We start from the raw sequence: 8,291 nt of genomic DNA on the forward strand, positions 1-8,291 counted from the left end.
TCTTAATCCTTTTGCCCTTTTTCACCATTCCCCCAACCCCCTCTCCTATCTAGTAGCCCTCAAAATATTTTCTATACCTATGAGTTTGTTTCCATTTTTGTTGTTATTATTGTTTATTTTCTTCTTTAATTTCCACTTGTACGTGAAATCATGCAGTATTTGTCTTTCTCTATCTGACTTACTTCATTCAGCACAATACTCTCTAGGTCCATCAAGGCAATTTCTTTTTCCACTCCGTTCCTTTTAGTCTGTGTGTGTCTTTTTCCATTTCGTTCCTTTTAGTCTGTGTGTGTCTTTGAAGTGAGTTTCTTGTAGGCAGTATATGTAGGGGTCTAGTTTTCTTTTTTTTTTAATTAAGTTTATTGGGGTAACACTGGTTAATACAATCATATAATTTTCAGGTGTACATTATCATTTGACATTTGTATATTCTATTGTGTGTTCACCACCCAAAATTCAGTTTCCTTCAGCTACCATATATTTGATCCTCTTTACCCACTTCCTTCTCCCCCTCCCCCCATATATTTGACCCTTTTTACCCCGTCTACATCCCTCCTCCTCCCCTACCTCACTAGTAACCACTAATAGTCCTCTGGTAACCACTAGTCTATAGTCCATGTCCATGAGTCTCTGTTTGTCCTGCTCATTTGTTGCTTTTAGATTTATATCCCACATATAAGTGATATCATGTGTTTTTCAACTTTTTCTATCTCGCTTATTTTGCTTAGCATGATTATCTCAAAGTCCATCCATGTTGTTGCAAATGGCAGTATTTCATCATTTCTTATGACTGAGTAATGTTTCATTGTATATATATACCACAGCTTCTTTAGCCAATCATCTATTGTAGGGCACTTCAGTTGCTTCCATATTATGCCTACTGTGAATAATGCTGCTATGAACATTGGTATGCAAATATCTTTATAGATATGAGTTTTCAAGTCTTTGGGATAAATACTCAGTAGAAGGATTCCTGGATTATATGGTAGATCAATTCTTAGTTTTTTTGGGAACCTCCATACCACTTTCCATAGTGGCTGTATCAATTTGCAGTCCCACCGGCAGTGTATGAGGGTTCCTATATCTCCACATCCTCTCCAACATTTGTTATTGCTTGTCCTGTTGATTACAGCCATTCTAACAGGTGCAAGATGGTATTTCATTGTGGTTTTGATTTGCATTTCCCTAACAGCTAGCGATGTTGAGTATCTTTTCATACATTTGTTGGCCATTTGTATGTCCTCTATGGAGAAGTATTTGTTCACATTCCTGACCATTTTTGATTAGATCATTTTTTTGTTGTTGTTATTGAGTTATGAGTTCTTTGTATATTTTGGATATTAGGCCCTTATTGGAGGCATTGCTTGCAAATGTATTTTCCCATTCAGATGGTTGTCTCTTTACCTTGTTGATGATTTCTTTTGCTGAGCAGAAGCTTTTTAGTTTGATGTATTCCCATTTATTTATTTTTGCTTTTACTTTCCTTGCCTTTGAGGTCAAATTCGTAAAATCCTCTTTAAGTCCAAGGTCCTTGAGTTTCATTCCTATGTTTTCTTCTAGGCATTTATTGTTTCAGAGCTTATATTCAGGTCCTTAATCCATCTTGAGTTAATTTTGGTGTGTGATTATAGACAACAGTCTAGTTTCATTCTTTTGCAGGTGGCTTTCCGGTTTTCCCAGCACCATTTATTGAAGAGTCTTTCCTTTCTCCACTGTATGTTTTTGGCTTTTTTGTTGAAAATCGTTTGCCCATATAAATATGTGTTTGCTTCTGGACTCTCGATTCTGTTCCACAGGTCTGTGTGTCTGTTTTCCTGCATATACCATGCCGTTTTGATTACTGTCGCTTTGTAGTATAATTTGAAGTCAGGCAGAGTGATGCTTCCAGCCTTGTTCTTTTTTCTCAGAATAGCTTTGGCAATTTGGGTGTTTTGTGCTTCCATACAAACCTGTTGATTTTTTGTTCTATTTCTTTAAAAAACTGCTGATGGGATTTTCATGGGGATTGCATTAAATCTGTATAATGCCTTAGGTAATATGGTCATTTTAACTATGTTGATTCTTCCAATCCAAGAACACAGAATATCTTTCCATTTCTTTGTATTTTCTTTGATTTCTTTTAATAGGGTCTTGTACTTTTCATTATATAGGTCCTTCATATGTTTCATTAAATTTATTCCTAAGTATTTTATTCTTTTTGTTGCTATTGCAAAAAAAAAATTATTTTTTCAACTTCTTTTTCTGACACTTTGTTGTTAGAGTATAGAAATGCTATGAATTTTTGAATGTTGATTTTGTATCCAGAGACTTTACTGTATTTGTGTACTGTTTCTAGTAGTGTTCTTGTGGAGTATTTAGGGGTTTTTATATGGAGAATCATGTCAAATACAAATAGTGACAGTTTGACTACTGGGATGTCTTTTATATCTTTTTCTTGCCTGATTGCACGACTAGGCTCTCCAATGTTATATTGAATAACAGTGGTGACAGCCTTGCCTTGTTCCTGATCTTAGAGAGAACATTAAGTATAATGTTGGCTGAGGGTTTGTCATAGATGGCCTTTATTATGTTAAGGTATTTTCCTTCTATACTGATTTTGTTAAGTGTTTTGATCATAAATGAATGCTGTATCTTGTCAAACGATTTTTCTGCATCTATTGATATAATCATATGATTCTTATTTATAATTTGTTTATGTAGTGTATCACATTAATCTATTTGCGTATGTTGAACCACCCCTGTACTCCTGGGATGAAGCCCACTTGATCGTGGTGTATAATCTTTTTAATATGTTGCTTATTCGGTTAGCTAGTATCTTATTTAGGATTTTTGCATCTGTGTTCATGAGAGATATTAGTCTGTAGTTTTCTTTTTTTGTGTTATCCTTACCAGGTTTTGGTATCAGAGTAATATTGGCCTCATAAAATGAGTTGGCAAGTATTGCCTCCTCTTTGATTTCTTGGAAGAGTTTGAGGAGAATGGGTATTAGATCTTTGAATGTTTGGTAGAATTCATTGGTAGAAGCCATCTGGTCCTGGACTTTTACTTTTTGGTAGGTGTTTGATGATTGTTTCAATTTCCATGCTGCTGATCGGTCTATTTAGATTTTCCATATCTTCTTGATTCAGTCTAGGAAGGTTATGTTTTTCTAAGTACTAGTTCATTTCTTCTAGGTTATTAAATTTGGTATTGTATACTTTTTTATAGTATTCTTATATGACCCTTTGTATTTCTGCTATATCAGTCATAATTTCCCCTCTTTCTTCTCTGATTTTGTTTATTTGTGTCCTTTCTCTTTTTTCTTTAGTGGTCTAGCCAGGAGTTTGTCAATTTTATTAACCTTCTCAAAGAATCAGCTCTTTATTGCATTTATTTTTTTTTGTTGTTCTTTTGTTTTCAGTTTGATTTATTTCTGCTCTAATTTTGATGATTTCTTTTCTTCTGCTGACTTTAGGCCTCATTTGTTCTTTCTTTTCTAGTTTTTTAAGATGAAGCATTAGGTTATTTATTTGGGCACGTTTATGTTTTTGGAGGTAGGCCTGTGATGATATGAACTTTCCTCTTATGACCATTTTTGTCATGTTCCGAAAGTTTTGATATGTTGTACTATCATTATCATTTGTTTCTACTTCTCTCTTGATCTCTTTTTATTTCTTCTCTGACCCAGTTATTCTTCAGTAGCATGTTGTTTAATCTCCATGTATTTGTGTTTCTTCCCGATTTCTTTCTGCAGTTCATCTCTAGTTTCAAAGCATTATGATGAGAGAATATGGTTGGTATGATTTCAATCTTCTTATATTTGTTGAGGCTATCTCTGTGTCTCAGTATGTGGTTGATTCTTGAGAATGTTCCATGTGCAGTAGAGAAGAACATATAAACAACTGTTTGGGGATGGAAGGCTCTGTAAATGTCAATTATGTCCAGCTGGACTCAAGTGTCACTTAAAAATATTATTTCCTTATTGCTTTTCTGTTTGAACGATCTGTCCATATCTGACAGTGGGGTATTTAGGTCCCCTACTATGATAGTGTTTTGGTCTGTTTCTCCCTTTAGTTCTGTTAGTAATTGCTTTACATATTTCAAGGCTTCCTGATTAGGAGCATAGATATTAACAAGTGTTATTTCTTCTTGGTGAATGATTCCCTTTAGCATTATGAAGTGTCCCTCAGTATCTTTCTTTACCTTTTTTATTCTGAAGTCTATTTAGTCCGATATTAGTACTGCTACTCCCAGTTTCTCTGAATGCCATTTGCTTGAAATATCATTTCTCATCCTTTCACTTTGGGTCTATATTTGTCTTTGGAGCTGAGATGTGTCTCCTGGAGGCAGCATATGCTTGGGTTTGTTTTTTGATCCAATCCGCAACTCTGTGCTTTTTTATTGGTAAGTTCAGTCCATTTACATTTATGGTGATTATTGAGATATGAGGTTTTCTTATAGCCATTTTATTTTTTGCTCTCTGGTAACACAGTGTTTCCATTGCTTCCTTGTCTATGTGTTTCTGTTTTCTTTATTTTGGTTGGCTTTTGTGGATTTTGCCTATGGTTCTTCTTGTTACATGTTATATATTTCAATTCCGAATCTTCAGTATGTGGTTACCATTATGAATATGTAAAGAATAGTTATATATATATACATTCGTCTATTTTCTTCTCCATGTGTTTTATCTCCATTTCTCTTTGCAAATTTGGATCTTTGAATCCTCTCCTTTTCATTCATTGTTGTCTCATTTTGTCCCTATGTATGCTGAATGGTCATTACTATCTTGTTATAACAATTCTCTTCTTATTATTTACACTTATAATGCCCTGTTCTTAATAAAGCTTGCACTCCTCTGTTTCTATTTGCCTGATAGTCACTTTACTCCTAATTATGTATTTTTGTTTTTGTTGTTATTTTGTTTTAGGTGAGCTGACCCCCTTCAGTATTTCCTGTAATGCAGGCCTCGTAGAAGAGAATTACCTCAACTTTTGCATGTCTAGAAAGGTCTTGATTTCTCCTTCATATCTAAAGGAGAGCTTAGCTGGATACATTGTTCTACGCTGTTAGTTCCTTTCACTTAATAGTTTAAATATTTGGTTCCATTTCTTTCTGCTTTGCGGGGTAAGTGCTAAGAAGTCCAATGATAATCTAATGGGTTTTCCTTTATAGGTTACCTTTTTCTTCTCCCTGCTGCCTTGAGAATTCTATCTTTGTCACTGATTTTTGATAACTTTATTACAATGTGTCTTGGTGAAGGTCTTTTTGGGTTGAGAAAATTGGGTTTTCTCTTGACTTCTTGAATCCAAGCTCCAGCTCATTCCTTAGACTTGGGAAATTCTCATCCACTATTTGTTTGAAAATGCTTTCTAGTCTCTGCTCCTTTTCCTCGCCTTTGATAATGCCCATTATTCTTATGTTTCCTCTCCTAATGGTATTAGCTAGTTCTTGTATTTCTGTTTCATTATTTTTCATTCTTCTATTTCTCCCTTTTTCCATCTGATTTATTTCTAGATTTCTGTCTTTGATATCACTGATCCTTTCCTCCATTTGGTCGACTCCATTTCTCAAGCTTGCTATTTCATTTTTCGACTTTTGCAGTGTGTTCTTCATCTCCAGAATATCTATTCTGTTCTTCTTGAGGGTTTCAATCTCCTTGCTCTGCTCATCTAGTTGTTTTCTTAATTCCTGAAATTGTTGATATGATTTGTTTTGGATCTCATTGAGTTTTCTCAGAAGTACCATACTGAAGTCTCTATCATTTAAGTCACATATTTCTATGTCCGAAGCTTATTTTCTGAAGATTTTTCTCTTTCTTTCTGAGATACTTTGTCACCTTGGTTGTTCATGGTGTTTAATAGACTATTTCTCTGCCTGGGCATTAATAGAAGTGTATTCTGTTGTTTTTCAAGAATGAAGATTTATTAAATAAAGGTCTCTGTTTAGCCTGCTGCAAAGAAAGCGCTTTTCTTTTGGTTTCCAGTAGGTGGCGTCTAAGCCTCTTGGCTCCCCAGCAGTTTCTGGAGTGCTCAGATTCCCTTGGGGCTCTGCGGTGACTGGTCTTGGAGGCTATGGGGGGAGGGGCCCTCTGGGTCGGGTGTTAGGGGCTGCAGCTCAACCTTGGTTTTGCAACCTCCACAGCAAAAATCAGCTGTTGTTCCTCTGCAGTCCCACCCCGCTTCTCTGCTTTCTGCCCTGATGACTGTGCCCTGCAGCCAGCCAGCCACAGCTCACAGCTTTCCAAGGCAGAGCTTTTCAGAGAACTCACTGCAGTAACTCACACTCCTTCTCTTCTCCCGCTCCACCTGCAGGGAGCTCCAGAGGCTGCAGAGGTAGCTTCAGTCTAGGCAGCATTTGTTCAGATTCCCCTAGGGCTCCACGGTGATTGGTCTCAGTGGTCATGGGGGGAGGGGCCCTCTGGGTCCGGGGTTGGGGGCTGCAGCTCAGCTTCTGTTTTGTAACCGGGGACAGTAAAAATCAGCTGTTGTTTCTCTGCAGTCCTGCCCCACTTCTCTGTTTTCTGCCCTGATGACTGGGCTCTCAGGTCGGCTGCGTACAAGCCCTGGCACTTCCAGGCAGGGTTGTTCAGGAAAGTCACTGCGCCTTCACCCTTCCTCCTCCTCCTACAGAAGCTCTGGCAGCAGCGAGAGGCAGCTTCTTTATTATTCCCAGTCCACCACCCAACACACAGAGTTCTGACCTGTGGTAGCTCTTATGCACAAATCCCACTCTCAGATGTGCTGGTGTCCAGTTTTGGTGTGTTTGTTTGTTTGTTTGTTTGTTTGTTTTGAGTTTTATATGTTCAGTTTATTGTTGTTTCAAGAGAGATCTAGGGACGTTTCTCACTTCGCCATGTTTCTGCCATCAACTCAGTGGTCTAGTTTTCATATCCATTCAACCACTCTATCTTTTGGTTGGAATGCTTAATTCTTTTCTATTTGAGGTACTTGTTGATAGATATGTAGTTATTACCATTCTTTATTCATGTTTTTGATACATGATTTTTCTTCTTAAAGTAGTCCCTCCAACATTTTCTGTAAAAGTGATTTGGTGGTGATGAAGTACAAAATTAAATGTAACAACATCTATGTCATTGGGGTACCTGAAGGAAAAGAGTGAGAACAAGAAGTTGAAAACCTATTTAAAGAAATAATGGTGGAAAACTTCCTTAACCTGGTGAAGGAAATAGACATACAATCCCAGGAAGCTCAGAGTCCCAAATAAGAAAAACCCAAAGAGGCCCACACCTGGACACACCATAATTAAAATTCCAAAGGTTAAATACAAAGAGAGAATCTTAAAAGCAGCAAGAGGAAAGCAGTTGGTTACCTACAAGGGAGCACCCATAAGACTGGCAACTGATTTCTCAAAAGAAACTTTGCAGAACAGAAGGGCTTGGCACAAAATATTCAAAGTGATGAAAACCCAGAATCTACTTTATCCAGTAAAGCCATCATTTAGAGTCAAAGGACAGATAAAGAGCTTCCCAGACAGAAAAATAAAAAGCTAAAGGAGATTGAGTGACTTTTCCAAAGTTGTACAACTAAGGTGGTAGAATGAGAACCAGGTGTAAAACTAAGGAGTTTTTATTATTCAAAAAAGAGAATTATAAAGGGAAATTATAATATTAAAAATGGTTCAAATTGAAAATTTGGTTATGTGCATTTAACCATCATAAAAAAATAAGGGGAAATGAAATGATATTGTTTTTAAATAAGAAATAGTCTTTATTCAAATTACTCTTAGATGAAATTTGTTGGTACTAAATGAAACTATTTCTAATATATTTGAAAAGATGAAAAATATATCCCTAAAATTTTCTAGTAGTCTGTGTAGTGGATGGACCTATGGGTGATTTTCTTTTTTTTTTTTAATTTTTATTTTTTATTGTGTTATTATTGACATGTAACATTATACTAGTTTCAGGTCTACATCTTTTCTTATTACAAGTGACATTGGTTAATAAAATTATACAGATTTCAAGTGTACAATTCAATACTATATCAACTATATATTGCATTGTGTGTTCACCCCCCAAGGTCAAATCTTCTGTCACTATATATTTGACCCCCTTTACCCTTATTTACCTTCCTCCTCCCCGCTTTCCCTCTAGTAACCAATAAACTGCTGTCTCTGTCTATGAATTTTTGTTTGTTTGTCTTGTTCATTTGTTGCTTTCAGTTTTATATTTCACATATGAATAAAATCGTATAGTTCTCAACTTTCGTGTCTGACTTATTTCACTTAACATAATAATCTCAAGATTCTTTTTTATTATTTACATTTTTCTTTGTTTTATAAGTGTCTGTGTG

The sequence above is a fragment of the Pteropus vampyrus genome, unplaced genomic scaffold, assembly GCF_000151845.1.
Source record: "Pteropus vampyrus isolate Shadow unplaced genomic scaffold, Pvam_2.0 Scaffold940, whole genome shotgun sequence".
NCBI classification, from domain to species: domain Eukaryota; kingdom Metazoa; phylum Chordata; class Mammalia; order Chiroptera; family Pteropodidae; genus Pteropus; species Pteropus vampyrus.